A 13,302-nucleotide genomic window follows, 5' to 3' on the forward strand; every position below is an offset into this window, starting at 1 on the left:
AATATCACAGTTGATCCACCCTTGTTCGCCACGATTTGCAAGGAAACGACTCTGGATTCTACGATTAATCTGATAAAGAACTGGTTGCTTCATGGTTGGCCTTCAAGATTGCCATCTACAGGTAATGTGAAGGAATTAAAAGCTTATTATCGTCGACGTCATGAGTTATATGTGCAACAACAGTGTCTCTTTTGGGGTCATAAACTGATAATACCGGCGTCTTTAAGAACTATGATATTACAAATATTACATGAAGGACATTTAGGTGCACAAAACATGAAGGCTGAGGCAAGGTCACATTATTGGTGGCCTTCGTTGGATCAAGACATAGATCTCGTAGTTCAAACATGTACTTCATGTCAGGCTCTACACAATAAAGCACCAGAACAGAAATATATATCATGGAGAGACTCAATACATCCTTGGCAACGAATCCATCTAGATTTCTTCGAGTTGGCTGGAAGAAAATTTCTTTTGTTAGTAGATTCGATGTCAAAATGGATAGAAGTATGGCAAATGAACTCTACTAATACTTCAGAAACAATTACAAAGTTGAACACTTGTTTCAATAAATTTGGTTGGCCTCAAGTCATGGTAACGGATAATGGTCCGCCCTTCTGTGGTAAGGACTTCAAGGACTATTGGCTAAAAAGGGGAGTGAAGATACTGAATTCTCCTCCGTGGCATCCCCAGAGTAATGGTCTAGGGGAAAGAACGGTGCGAACCGTAAAGGGTTTGATGAAAAAGAAGTTAATGGAAAAGGGACTTTCTGTGTGCATATTTGCGGATCCCAAACGTTTCAGCATATACTCTGATCTGATTGGTCGATACAGATGCGATATCACAAGACATGATCTACATATAGCACAAAGTAAACGAAAATTGTTGTCGGCTCTGGTAGCCGAGTGGTCTAGCGTAACATGCTATAAACGAAAATGTTTTTGGCAAGGGTTCGAATCCTGCCTACGGACAGTTTTTTTTACTACTTTTAAAAATGTTTATAACACTTCTTTCGTTAAAATAAGATTAAAAATAATATTCAAAAAGTGATTTAACGATCATTGTTTTAAAATTTTCATTAAACTTCTTTCGTTAAAATAAGTTTGCCCTTGTACTATATAGATCCACAGCAAATGTAATAGTAGTAGTAGTACGTTTGCCCTTGTACTATATAGATCCACAGCTAATGTAGTAGTAGTTGTAGTAGTAGTAGGAACGGGTTAGAAGCCCCGCAGGGGTTGTTTGGATTATGTTCTCGACATCAAATTGGCAAGAATGCTGAAACGTTTGGGATCGGCAAAAATGCTTTCTGTGTGTTCCTCTTCACAGTTGTTAAGGATCTTGGAAGACATAGTATATGGACTTAGGTTCACACGATCAGAAAAGTTGCATAATTCACCAGCCGGTTTACTCTTCCGTTATGAACCACGTACCCGGTATAATATCACGTATCAAGACTGTAGGAAAGACAAAGATGACCAGGATAATTCCATATGACAGTACAGGGGAAAGCGGGAGGACGTCGTCATCCCACTTCCCGAAAATGTCTATGCCATTCCTCACTTTCTTAAAAAAAAAAAAAAAAAAAAAAAAAAAACAATGGGCAAAGATAGGCAGAGGGGACGGCGTGACGTCATGCGTACTCCTACCTTTTCAGATCCACTTTTACCCTTGTTTCAATGTCTATCCATGAAAAAAATTCACTTTGTGATCTGTATAATGACATAAATCTGCATACAATCAAGTTGAAATGTGCCCAGATGAAATCATTTTTATGCAGTTAAGAAAATAAGTCCAAAACATACAATACATGCATTCACGCGCGGTTCCAAGGGGGCTACCCTTGACGCTCACGTATACACTGTTTAAAATGAGCTTCAATCCTGCTCTACACTGGATAAAGCTGCAAACTATGGTTTAGCCCCTCACTTGATCCTGGATCCGCCACTATATGCATTAGTGGTGTTTTTAATACTATTATGCTTAATGTGATACTATTTTATTCAATTAATAAAGACTTTACATATTAAAATATGAAAGAATTTAATCATACAGTTCTTTGCTTTCATTTTCACCAGATATTCACTGCATTTTCAGTAATTTTAGCGATACGAGCAGGCACCACTGAGGTGAAAACAAACGCCTGCAATGACAGCTGCTTGTCGTTGTGTGTTTTAAGTTGAGTGTGCATTCACTGGTTGACACTATTAAAAAGGTAGGAAGAACTTATTGACGCATTGCAAAAATTAATAATTGACTATGGTGTTCTCTGTTGTTTTGTTATTATGCCATGAATTGTGTTAAAATTAAAAATATTTGGACATAAATCATCTTTGTTTTGGTTGATATGTCAAGTAAGAGGGTATCTCAAGTTTGGATGGTACCTTATTTTACGTATTTCAGTAGCGGCTTTTGCAACTGAGACAATTATATTAAGTCACCACTACCGTGGTTTGCTGTAACAGATAATAACACTTCGTTCACATAAGAAGTTCCGGGTATTAGGCTAAACGGTTTGATTTTGTAGTGCAGTAAACTCACAACCGCAACTGTTAAGTATGCTATTTGGCTTTGTTTTTTGACATTTATAGGTACGTATGTTAGGACAGAATGTATAATCGATACATTACCAAATTAAGAACTGGTAATAACAACATAGTAAACGACGGGAAGGTTCTAGATTGCTGGTCCCCCAGGCAGCTGGGTTGGTTTCTTTCTGTGCTAAAGTTTATACATTTAATTTACACATTATTGCCAAGCGAGCGTTAGCGACTGAAGGTGGGTTAGAGCCCCGCAGGGCACGTTGTTTTCTGTCTTTATTACTGCTCAATGGAAAGGGGGACCAGTAATCTAGAATGTTGCCGTAAAGGAACAGTCCATAGCTAAGTAGTTGTTATTGGATTCACGTACCGTGTGGTATCGAGTCCTCGTAGTAAAGAGGTATGCCAGGTCATTCGAAATCCATATCGTATGTAACGTGGGTTGTCTGTCATTCATTTGTTAAGTTTACGGTAAGGACATCTACAGTATAATTATCGCTCAGGGTAACAATAACTAAATACAGTGTCATTTAAATAAAATCAACTCCTCGTAGAAGTGTTCCCAATCTTCTTCAAAGATCCATTACACATTACCGCAATTTTCTTGAAATATCCCCCATAGAAAGAATATAGGTCTTTACTTTGGTCAAGGCGATGATATCCTGTTACATTTAGTATTATTCACAGGTTGTCACTGGTTCTTTGCTATTCCTTATTCAGATGAACATTTTCTCTCTAATGTCGTTGCTGTTCCTGATTCACATAGTATTGCCTAGCGAGTGAAGGCCGGTTGGAGCCTCGCAGGTCACGTTGTTTACGGTCTTCCGTTCTTGGGAACTGTAGCTGTAACTGCGGGAACCGGTTCAGATGAATCGGTTTCTGTCACTGCCTTGCCTAAAGTAAAGACTTGCCGAATATAGTTTTACAGTTCATCAGTGGCTCTGACCTCTAATAACCCCTTTCAAGCTATGTCCTTGGTTAAAAAGTTTTTATTTCGATGTTGGTCGTTTGCCTCGTTCTCGAACAAAAGCGTAATAATAGCTACGAAAATTTAAGAATAATCGATTTTTACTTTAAGTTTACTGATTTCCTGTTTCGTTCCCTTACCTCGCGGAATGAGGAAAGGGGTTATTTGTCGTCTGGTTTTCGATCAAATGCAGACAAGACTTTACTGTTTTGCGTGTAAATCTCCTTTCGAAAATTGTCATAAGAGTTAGAGTGTAAACAACACAAACCACCCTGTGCTAGGTGTCCAGAAAAACCACGGGTGTCAGAGCGATAGCGAGGTAGTGCGATCGTAGGGAGCAGACGCGTCTACGATGGTGCGTATGTACGTAAAAGGCGATGTCACTAAAAAGCATAGGTGTTTCTTGGTGTATTTTTGGATTTGGGGAGCCAGATTTTTTTTTGCTTTAAATTCGTACTTTCTTGCTATATTTTCTGATGGTTTAGGTTCGATTAGTTTGGGTTAGGTTAGGTTAGAATTTTTGGATTTGAAGGCCAAAATTCTTTTCTTAAAATTTGCACTGTGTTTTTGATGGTTTAGGGTAGGCTAGGCAAGGTTAGGTTATGTTATGTTAGTACTTACCCTTACGTAACATCAACTCATATCTACTGTAAATATGGTGATTTGTATCTGGTTTGGCCTCCCAGTTCCAAAATTATCCCTTTTTCTTTTCTAATTATGTATGCAGTTTGTTGTTTGATTTGTTAATCCATAACTTTTAGACAGTTTCAAAAGATTTCCCTTATTATCAACGTATTGTTTCACATACTGTATTGGTGTTAAATCATATCCAAGGCAGCGTCTCTGTACACTGGAGCCGTGTTCATAATACAAATGCTTGTGACTTCCCCACATTCCAACTGTAGGCCCTCCGTTTAACCAAATAGTTCCATGTTTATAACCGGTTATAACTAAAATTAAACAAAGCTTTCCCTCTCCTTATATATTATCGAGCACATAAAGGAGCATATTGTGTATTTATTCCTGATAAATTTTTAAAATTTTACCGGAAACGGATGACCAACTTTGGAACTTAACCCGATTTGAACATATTGCTATATTATTTATATATAATTAATACAGTGTCTTCGTTGTGCGATGTGATTTATTTTATTTATTTATTTTTTTTTTTCATTTCATCCCTAAAATTTCGGTGACTCACTTTGCGTCAGTGTCAACCTTATGTCTAACAGTGTGTAACACCATAGCAACTTTTACTGAATTAACGAATGCCCATTTTTACCAAGTATGCCAGCATGAGGGGTTTTGATTCGTAATGCACGAAAAAGAAAAAGCCTGCTAGGAGTGTGACAACCCGTAGTGCCAAGTGAAACAGAAGAAAAGTGCGCAAAAGTTTGTAGGAGCGGGTGCAGTTAAAACCATTGCGACATAACACATTAAAAAAAAAAAAAAAAAAAAAAAAAAAAAAAAAAAAAAAAAAAAAGTTGTGGTTTAATAGGGCAACAGCCAGGCTATTTGTCCCCTTTACGAAAAGGCCATTGGTCGACCCATGCTTCACATTAAAAATTCAGACTAAAGCTTCTAAAGAACTGTTGATGATTCAAATTCTATAAATTATGAGATTAAAACAAGTGTCGCAAAGTGGTTAATGGAATACTGGAAAAACTGAATGGAAAATAATCCAACAATAGCAGTATTAATAATACAAATAAAAACAAAATCCTCAACGCATGTTAACGGTTCCAGTCTCACTAATAAAGATGAAAATACCATCACGAAATCACCAAAAACCTGATCAAGATTTTTTTTTTAAATAACACAGTCTCTGAGCAAATCAAAGTGTTTTTATTTAAAAAGTCAATTTTTTAAGTAAAAATACTGATTCGCTCAGAGACTGTTATTTTTATTTTGAATTACTAAAGCAATGCAAACATGAACCAGGTGGATAGAAGATTATTTTAGATAGTCTTAAACGGTCTCTGAGTATTGGACGTTCTACAAAAATATATCGCATATTTAGTGGGACGATACAGTCTTCAGAATACGGACGCTGTGTGTTAAATGAGAATGTTTGAGGTGAGTATGTCCGACGCGCAAGCAAGTCAGAATCACTTATCTCAGTACGCCATAACGTCTACCAAATGCCCAAAATAGGTTTTACTGATCCGAGCTTATTTTTGTTTGGGTGTTCGGGTTCCAATCCATTTGCGCCTGAGAGCGCATCCGTTGATTGAAATAGCGGGAGAGTACAACTCGCTGTCAAAGCAACATTCGTGGCTGCTGCGTTAACACCTTCATTTCCCCGAACACCGACGTGTCCCAGCACTTAGCAGACAACGATGATACAGTCCAGTTGCTGAGTTCGATGACATCTCACCAGGATAGAGTAGGATATTTTTTATTGTCATTAAATAACGAATGTTGCAATAGATAGCGTCAATAATATACAAAAATCAGTTTGTTATAATTTATTTTTTTCTTCAAATCTATACATAACGTTGTTTACAAGAAATGCTTTACGTTGGTTTTCGAAATCGGCGTTACACATCCTTCGAATATGTATTGGTAATTTATTATACAGTTTCATGCCAGTATTGGTAATTTATTATACAGTTTTGGGTTTGTGTAGCCTCTCATGTTGGTTATTTAAATGTCTTTACGTCTTGTATTTATATAAGTGAACATTATTGCGATAACCAATGCCATTTTGATTTTCTCTAACGTGCACGAGGCATCTAAAAATGTACAAAGAAGGAACTGTCATGATTTGCATTTTCTTAAAAAATGATCTAAATCAGGGTTTCTCAACCTGAGAGTAGCAATCACTAGGAGGTTCGCAAGAGGCTTTTGTGGGGGTCACGAAGATAGGCAAAAGAGATAAATATAATTAAAATATAATACCGGAAAATATTTTTAAATATCTGCATTTTGTTCTGATAGACATATTTTTATTTTCATACGTTATGTTAAGAAGAACAAAAAATAGGTCTACCAAACATTTTCAACAGATGCAAAGTTGTTTAAAAATCAATTTAAATGAAAGAGGCACGATATGAAACTAATGATAACTGCATATTGAAGTACCAGAAAAATACATATGCAACAAAACGTGCGTATTGAAATACAATCAAAATTGAAAACACTGATCCGCAATAGCTGCGTTGCGTTCGTTGATAAATCAGCAATGGACAAATTATTCTGTCGGCAATAAAAGGGATTGCTTTTGTTTAGGATCCTTGGTCGTTCTTTGCAAAATTGTACATATTATGTGTGTATGAGCGAATAGTCTTTTTTTCCAGCAAGTTGGCCACAATGAAAGTATATTCTTGGGGTGGGGTTTTGTTTGTTTCCTAAATTTTAAATGTAAACAAGTTGCTTTTAACAGTTTTTGGTGATAACACATACACAACAATGTACCAAAATTTACAATAATATGAGGTAACTCAAAGTGGAAGCCTCTCGAAAATTAAAATACTTAATAAACTTTTTTTTTTAAACAACTGTTCAAGTTTTTTTTCAACAAAAATTAGAAATCACTTTATTTGTTTATCATATGACCCAAAATTGAGGGAGTTATGAAGTTTTAAAAATTTCAAACGGCCTCCGTTTTGAAACATATAACGGATCGTATTCAATATTTATAACATGAATGAACCGACCAAATTTGGTTTTAATCCATTCGTTTCTAGGGAAGTTATTGTACCCACTATATACAAGAAATGGATTCTACTATTATAGAAATAGATGAATATCGTGAGATCTTCGCAATAGGTATACCGGTATTAAAAATCCTGGACAAGCTTGTTACAAACTAGAAATTATAAGGGGGTCGCTGGCAACAGGATGTGATAAAATGGGGGTCGTGAAAGGAATTAGGTTGAGAACTGTTGGTCTAAATGATACAGTATCTGGCAAACCTTTTATTGCTCTTATAGATTTCTTCTCCCGTTTGAACACAATTTGAGCACCCGATGAATTACCCCTCAATAATATAGCGTATTGTAAATAACAATGAAAGAGAGCATAATATGCTGTAAGAAGCACGGTTTCAGTAACTGTTGTCCTTTGTTTACGGATTAAAAACAATATTATAGATAGCCTTTTACATAGATTTTCAGTATTTACATTCCGGTTTAGCCTTGGATCTAGATAGATTCCCAGAATGCTTTTATAACCAGTTTAATAACACTTTACGAGTCAGTAAAGATAAGAACACGAAGTAGCGAAAGCTGAAGTGCATGGTCGAAGGGCAAGCTTAACTGCTGTTAGTTCAGCAGGGAATACTGCATACAGATGATACAGACTAAATTCTGAGCTGTCGTCCTTGACGAGGGCACAACTAACGAAATTATCTCCATTAAAAGTGTCCATATGCGCCACATTAAAATTGGGACAGAGGCGGCCGCTGGAGAGGAGCCAATGTGCCATGGCACTACCTCAGATAACGCAAAAAATAATAATAATTGATTCTTGCTAAAGAACAAAGTTACTCAGATTCACGTGTACTACGTTAATTGGAGCGTCAGAGAAGCTGGTTTGAGTCGCACTGTGATTGAATGCACTAAGTATCACTCGCGTGTCTGATTTCGCCTGGCTTTCCCAAAAGCCTGGAAAGTTCTTTCTGTGCATGCGCGTTAGTCGTGGATCAGGACGAAAGTACAGACAGGCTCCAAGTAGCGGGGGATTCGCTTGGACGCTGAAGTAGCCTGAAATGGTGTCACGTAACCCCTTGTTCATTTGTTTCCATTGCATTGTTTCGAAACTAGCTACCTTTTAACTAGATAAATTTATCATTTTTACCCCATAGCAGAACATGCCGCGATTTGCGATGTGGTCGCAGAAAATTTGCCGAGCTTGTGCAAAAAAATGCTTCTTTTAGCAAATCTCTTTCAAAAAATGTGACTTCACAGGTTGTAACTCGAACTAGGGACACCGCAGAAAACTGTTTATCATGCTTCAGGTAACGCTGTAATAAAAACATGATAGTATCATTTTGATTTTTTTTACTTTGGAATTCCTGCAGAAAATTTGTGACTTACAAAAGCTCATCGCAGAAAGACAAAGATAGTTCTGCCATCGGGTATTATTACCATTTAAATTTGACCTAAACATATGATTGATTTGGAGTTTTTTCTTTTCTTTCTTTCTTGTGTTGTCAACGCAGGTGTGATTTTTCCCTGCTGATAGAAACAAAATCAACGTGTTGTGTGCTGTGTATCTATGCTGCTGCTGCATAAAATAACGTGTTGTGTGCTGTGTGTCTATGCTGCTGCTGCATAAAATAACTTGTGAACTCTGTATTTTTTGCGAAGTTTTAGTTATGTGTATTTCAATAAAGCACTGTTCACAACTTTCCTCTGTTTCTTGTAACTAGTTTCTGATTTAAAATTGTGTGAAGCAACTGACCCATCATAAGAAAAGTTTGCTTCCATTTAACAAGAATATATATTTGAAAAGCAGTTGGATCTGTAGTTGCGATGTAGTTAATGGTTTGTTCGGGGGGAGGGGGGAATGCAAGTTGGACAAAATTTGGCATCACTGACTTCGTGTATATTTGGGATAAAATTAAAATACATGAAAAGTCAGCAGTGCGTGAACAGTGTGCTAGTTTGTCTTCATTAGGCAAGACAAATATTCAAGATCGATTGGATTCGCAATATCATCAGTTCATAGTTAAACACAATGAATAAGTAAACAAAAACAGATATATTTTGAACTTGATTATAAGCTGCATTCATTTCTGGAGAGTTTTAGAACTCGCATTAAAGGGACATGACGAGTCTAAGGACTCTTCAAACAATGGTATCTTTCGGAAATTAATTCGTTTCAATGCAGAACCGGATAAAGATTTGAAAAACAACCTAAGTCGATTGATCATCTGTGTTTTAAGGCAACTGCTTCACTGTATGTTAGAAGTGTACCATGAGTAAGTTGCCAAAGAAATAAGTGCGGATTACGTTGCCATCATAGCTGATGAAACGACAGATATATGTGTCCAGTTTCAATTTTAGTAATGAGATACATCGACTGGGGAATCCCAGTAGAGATATTCTGGAATTTTGTAACTCCTGGTAACCATTATGCTCATGCAATAGCAAATTGTATCTTAAACTAACTGAATCCATGAGTCAGTGAATATGCAGAGAAACTAGTAGCACATGTTTTTAGTCCACTCCATGAGTGGATGCATAAATGGAGTGCAGAAACTGATGGAAGATAAATATCCCAATAGAAACTATATTCATTGTTATGCTAATCTGTTTAATCTTATAACTTAGAGTTTAAGTAATACAAACTCAGTAAAGTAATATAATCTCAGTTTAAGGTAATACAAACTTAATTGAAAATTATATTCCAATGTCACTTATATCAACTCCGGCTAAAATATTTGAGCACATAATTTTTAATAGAAATTTTAATCATGTTAAATTATACATATCCATATATCAACATGGATTTTATCCAGGACGTTCAACTGTGACCAACTTAATTACATTTATCCAAAACATCTCAGATTCCATAAATAATAAATTCACGGGTGATACCATATATACGGACTTTGAAAAGGCTTTTTGACAGACTCAGGCATGATTTGATACTACAAAAAATATCTTTGGATTATCATACAAGTTATTGATATTAGTTGTATTGTATCTTAAACATCGCGTACAGTAAAAATTATATAATCAATTAAGTTCGTCACACTATTATCGGATGTACCACAAGGCCCAAATCTTGGACCATTACTTTTTCTGTTGTTTTATCAATGATTTGCCTCGATTTATAAAATATTCTAAATGTTTGTTGTATGCAGACGACATGAAGTTGTATAAAAAAAATCAAATTGTAGAACAACGATGATGTAATCAAGTTACAAATGGATTTAGATAGCTGCTACAGATGGAGTATTAACAATAAATTGCATTTTAATAGAAATAAATGTTCGGTAATAACGTTCTCGAGAAAGGTAACCCTACTTTATTCCAATTACTTTATGAATAATATAATAATACAAAGAGTAAGACATGTAAATGATGTAGGCTTCCTTATAGATTCTAAACTATGCTTTAATCAGCATATATATATATTATATATATATATATATATATATATATATACACAATGATTAATGAGACAAACAAATCTTGGGGATTTTTAATTGGAAATCCAAATGAATATACTAACATAAGAGCTTGTATGGTTTTGTTTAATAGCTTAGTATGTAGCATGTTTGAGTATGTGTCATAGTATGGACTCCTTCCTCTAAACAACATGAAAGAAACATTGAAAGAATACAGAACAATTTTTTAAGATATTTGTATTTTAAAATGTACGGGGTGAATTCCTATGACATAAGAGTTTCTTACAGTACATTATTAGGTATTTTTAAATATTCATCATAAACTACACGGCGGGAAATATCTCAGTTAATATTCCTATTTAAATTGGTGAATGGCATTATAGATGATCATGAATGCATAAGTATGTTAAATTTTAATACTGCCAAAACGAACTTAAGGACTAGAACGCTTAAAATGTAAAATCTAGAACTTCTATGCATGTTAATTCCCCCCTAATTCGAATTTGTCGGAATTATAATAATGTGTCTAAGAAAAGTCCAGAGATTGATCTTTCTCTGCCATACACTTTATATTTAAAATTATTAAAACAAACATTAGATAAAAGGTGTCTCAGATAATTATTAAAATATTGTATATATTGTATGATGATTTTTCTCCATCTTATCTTTATATTTGAAATTGTCGAAACAAATATTAGACAAGAAATGCATCATTTGATTATTGGAACATTGTATATATTGTTCTGTTCTTCTATTACGTTATAGATGTAACATTGTTTTTGTTTTTCTTTACACTAATGCCAATCAAATGTATACCCTTCTTTATTTTATTTTAACTCGTCTTTCTTTCTATTTTTCTTCTATCTTTTATTTTATTTTTATTATTGTATATGTGTATAAGTATTTCTACGTAATTTAATTTTTGTAAGCCTATTGTAATTGGGACAGCAGTCCTGTCATAGGTGACAAATAAATAAATAACGTCTCGTGCAGCAGCCGTATATCGCCATGCTTGCATCTTCTTTGGACATTTGTCTGGGATATATGAATTTTTCACAGTCAACCGAGAAAACTAAAATTTTGAATGTTATTGTACGGAGAAGCTTGTCTCATGCGTAACAAACCCGGTAGAACTTCCATTCACGTGGAGTAAACATAGTGTATAGAAAAGGTAATGGAAACGATTGAAAACAATGAAAACATTAAATTACACAATATTATTGAATAAGCTGGAGTATAAACTGAGGCTTAGAGATCGGACATTTGTATTTTGGTTAACATTTTTACACAGAACTATGCCTCATGTTGAGAATATTTTTTCAGCTGAAAAAAAAATCACAGATCCCGTTAAAGTCAGAGAACATCTACAGCTTCGAAATGGGCATTCAGATAGTAAGAGGAAAACTAAGGAAGTTCAAAACTTCCACCTCATTAAGGAAGCTTGGAATCAGGTGGAAATGGATATCAGCATTGCATCGAAAAGACCACGTACTGATAATAGAGAATTAGATATCATGAAAAGGGTCGGAATGGAAGCATGTGACAGATATTAATGGAAATTAAAGATAGATTTGAATTTTCTGGCATCTCATAGCTACAAACCTTTTCATGGTTGAAGAATTTGACAACTACCACATAAAATTTTGTAACAAATACCTTAGTCAAATGGTAAGCAAGTATCTGTCTTAGTAAAGAATAGATTCAAGATTGAAGTTGCTGTGCTGTATTAAAGAGGAGAGCTGAAAACTGTTTCTGGCGCTGTTTAGGAAAGCCCGTGAAAGCACTAATTCAGGAGAACATTGACGAAGTGCATGAAATCATCATAAATGATCGGTGAATGACCATCAGGCAGATTGCTGAGACTGCAGACTTATCTACTGTAAGCGTTGACCGAATTATCACCCATCATCTAGGAGTGAACAAGATTTCCACAAAATGGGTGCCAAAACTTTTGGCACCTGATCAAAAGCTTACCAGATGTAACATTTCAAGGGACAATCTTCATCTCTTTCGGACAAATACAGATGTCTTTCACACTTGATGAGACCTGAGTCCACCGTTACCAACCAGAGTGTAAACAAAGTTCTAAGCAGTGGAAACACCTCTCATCCCCCCTCCGAAGGGATGAGTGCCCTCAGCTGGAAAAGTGATGCCTACAGTTTTCTGGGATTCGGAAGGGATAATGATGGTGGATTATCTTTCAATGGGGTGAACAGTGAATGGGGAGTATTGTACAGGTCTTGTACATCTGCTACGAGATAATATTCGGCAGAAACGTCGTGGAAAACTGATAGCAAGTGTGCTTCTCCATCAAGATAATACCCCTAGCCATAAGTCAGTCATCACAATGGCAGCAATTCACGATTGCGGCTATGGATTGGTCCCCCCCACCCACCTTATTCGCCTGATTTTGCACCTTCTGACTTTCATCTCTCCAAAACTCAAAAAGAAGTTGGAGGATACTTATTTTGACATTGATGATAACGTCATGCATGTCTTAGATGAAATTTTACACGACTTCGACAAATCAATTTTACCAGCGGCATTAACGCACTTGAACATCGACGGCCAAAATGTGTTGACTTGTCAGCGAACTATGTTAAAAAGTAACACTATCCATAAAGTTTTTGCTGCTCCGTCCATAGCTAGGCTTAGAACATTTGTAACAACCGTCGTATATAATGTGTTATAAAATATCGTATTTTTGTCTTGAC

The 13,302-nt window shown here is 35.6% G+C and overlaps 1 protein-coding gene across 1 annotated transcript in view; it reads left to right on the forward strand.

Moving 5' to 3' along the window:
* The first annotated feature begins 2,021 nt into the window (after positions 1-2,021).
* The window catches only part of LOC145681029 (kelch-like protein 5), a 589,536-nt gene continuing 578,255 nt past the window's right edge, over positions 2,022-13,302 (forward strand). The window contains exon 1 of the mRNA XM_081752333.1: positions 2,022-2,215. The gene's annotated coding sequence lies outside the window, so the exon portion shown is untranslated. The remainder of the gene's footprint in view (positions 2,216-13,302) is intronic.

Source organism: Thermobia domestica, chromosome 3 (assembly GCF_964235325.1).
Source record: "Thermobia domestica chromosome 3, izTheDome1.hap1.1, whole genome shotgun sequence".
Lineage (NCBI taxonomy): Eukaryota > Metazoa > Arthropoda > Insecta > Zygentoma > Lepismatidae > Thermobia > Thermobia domestica.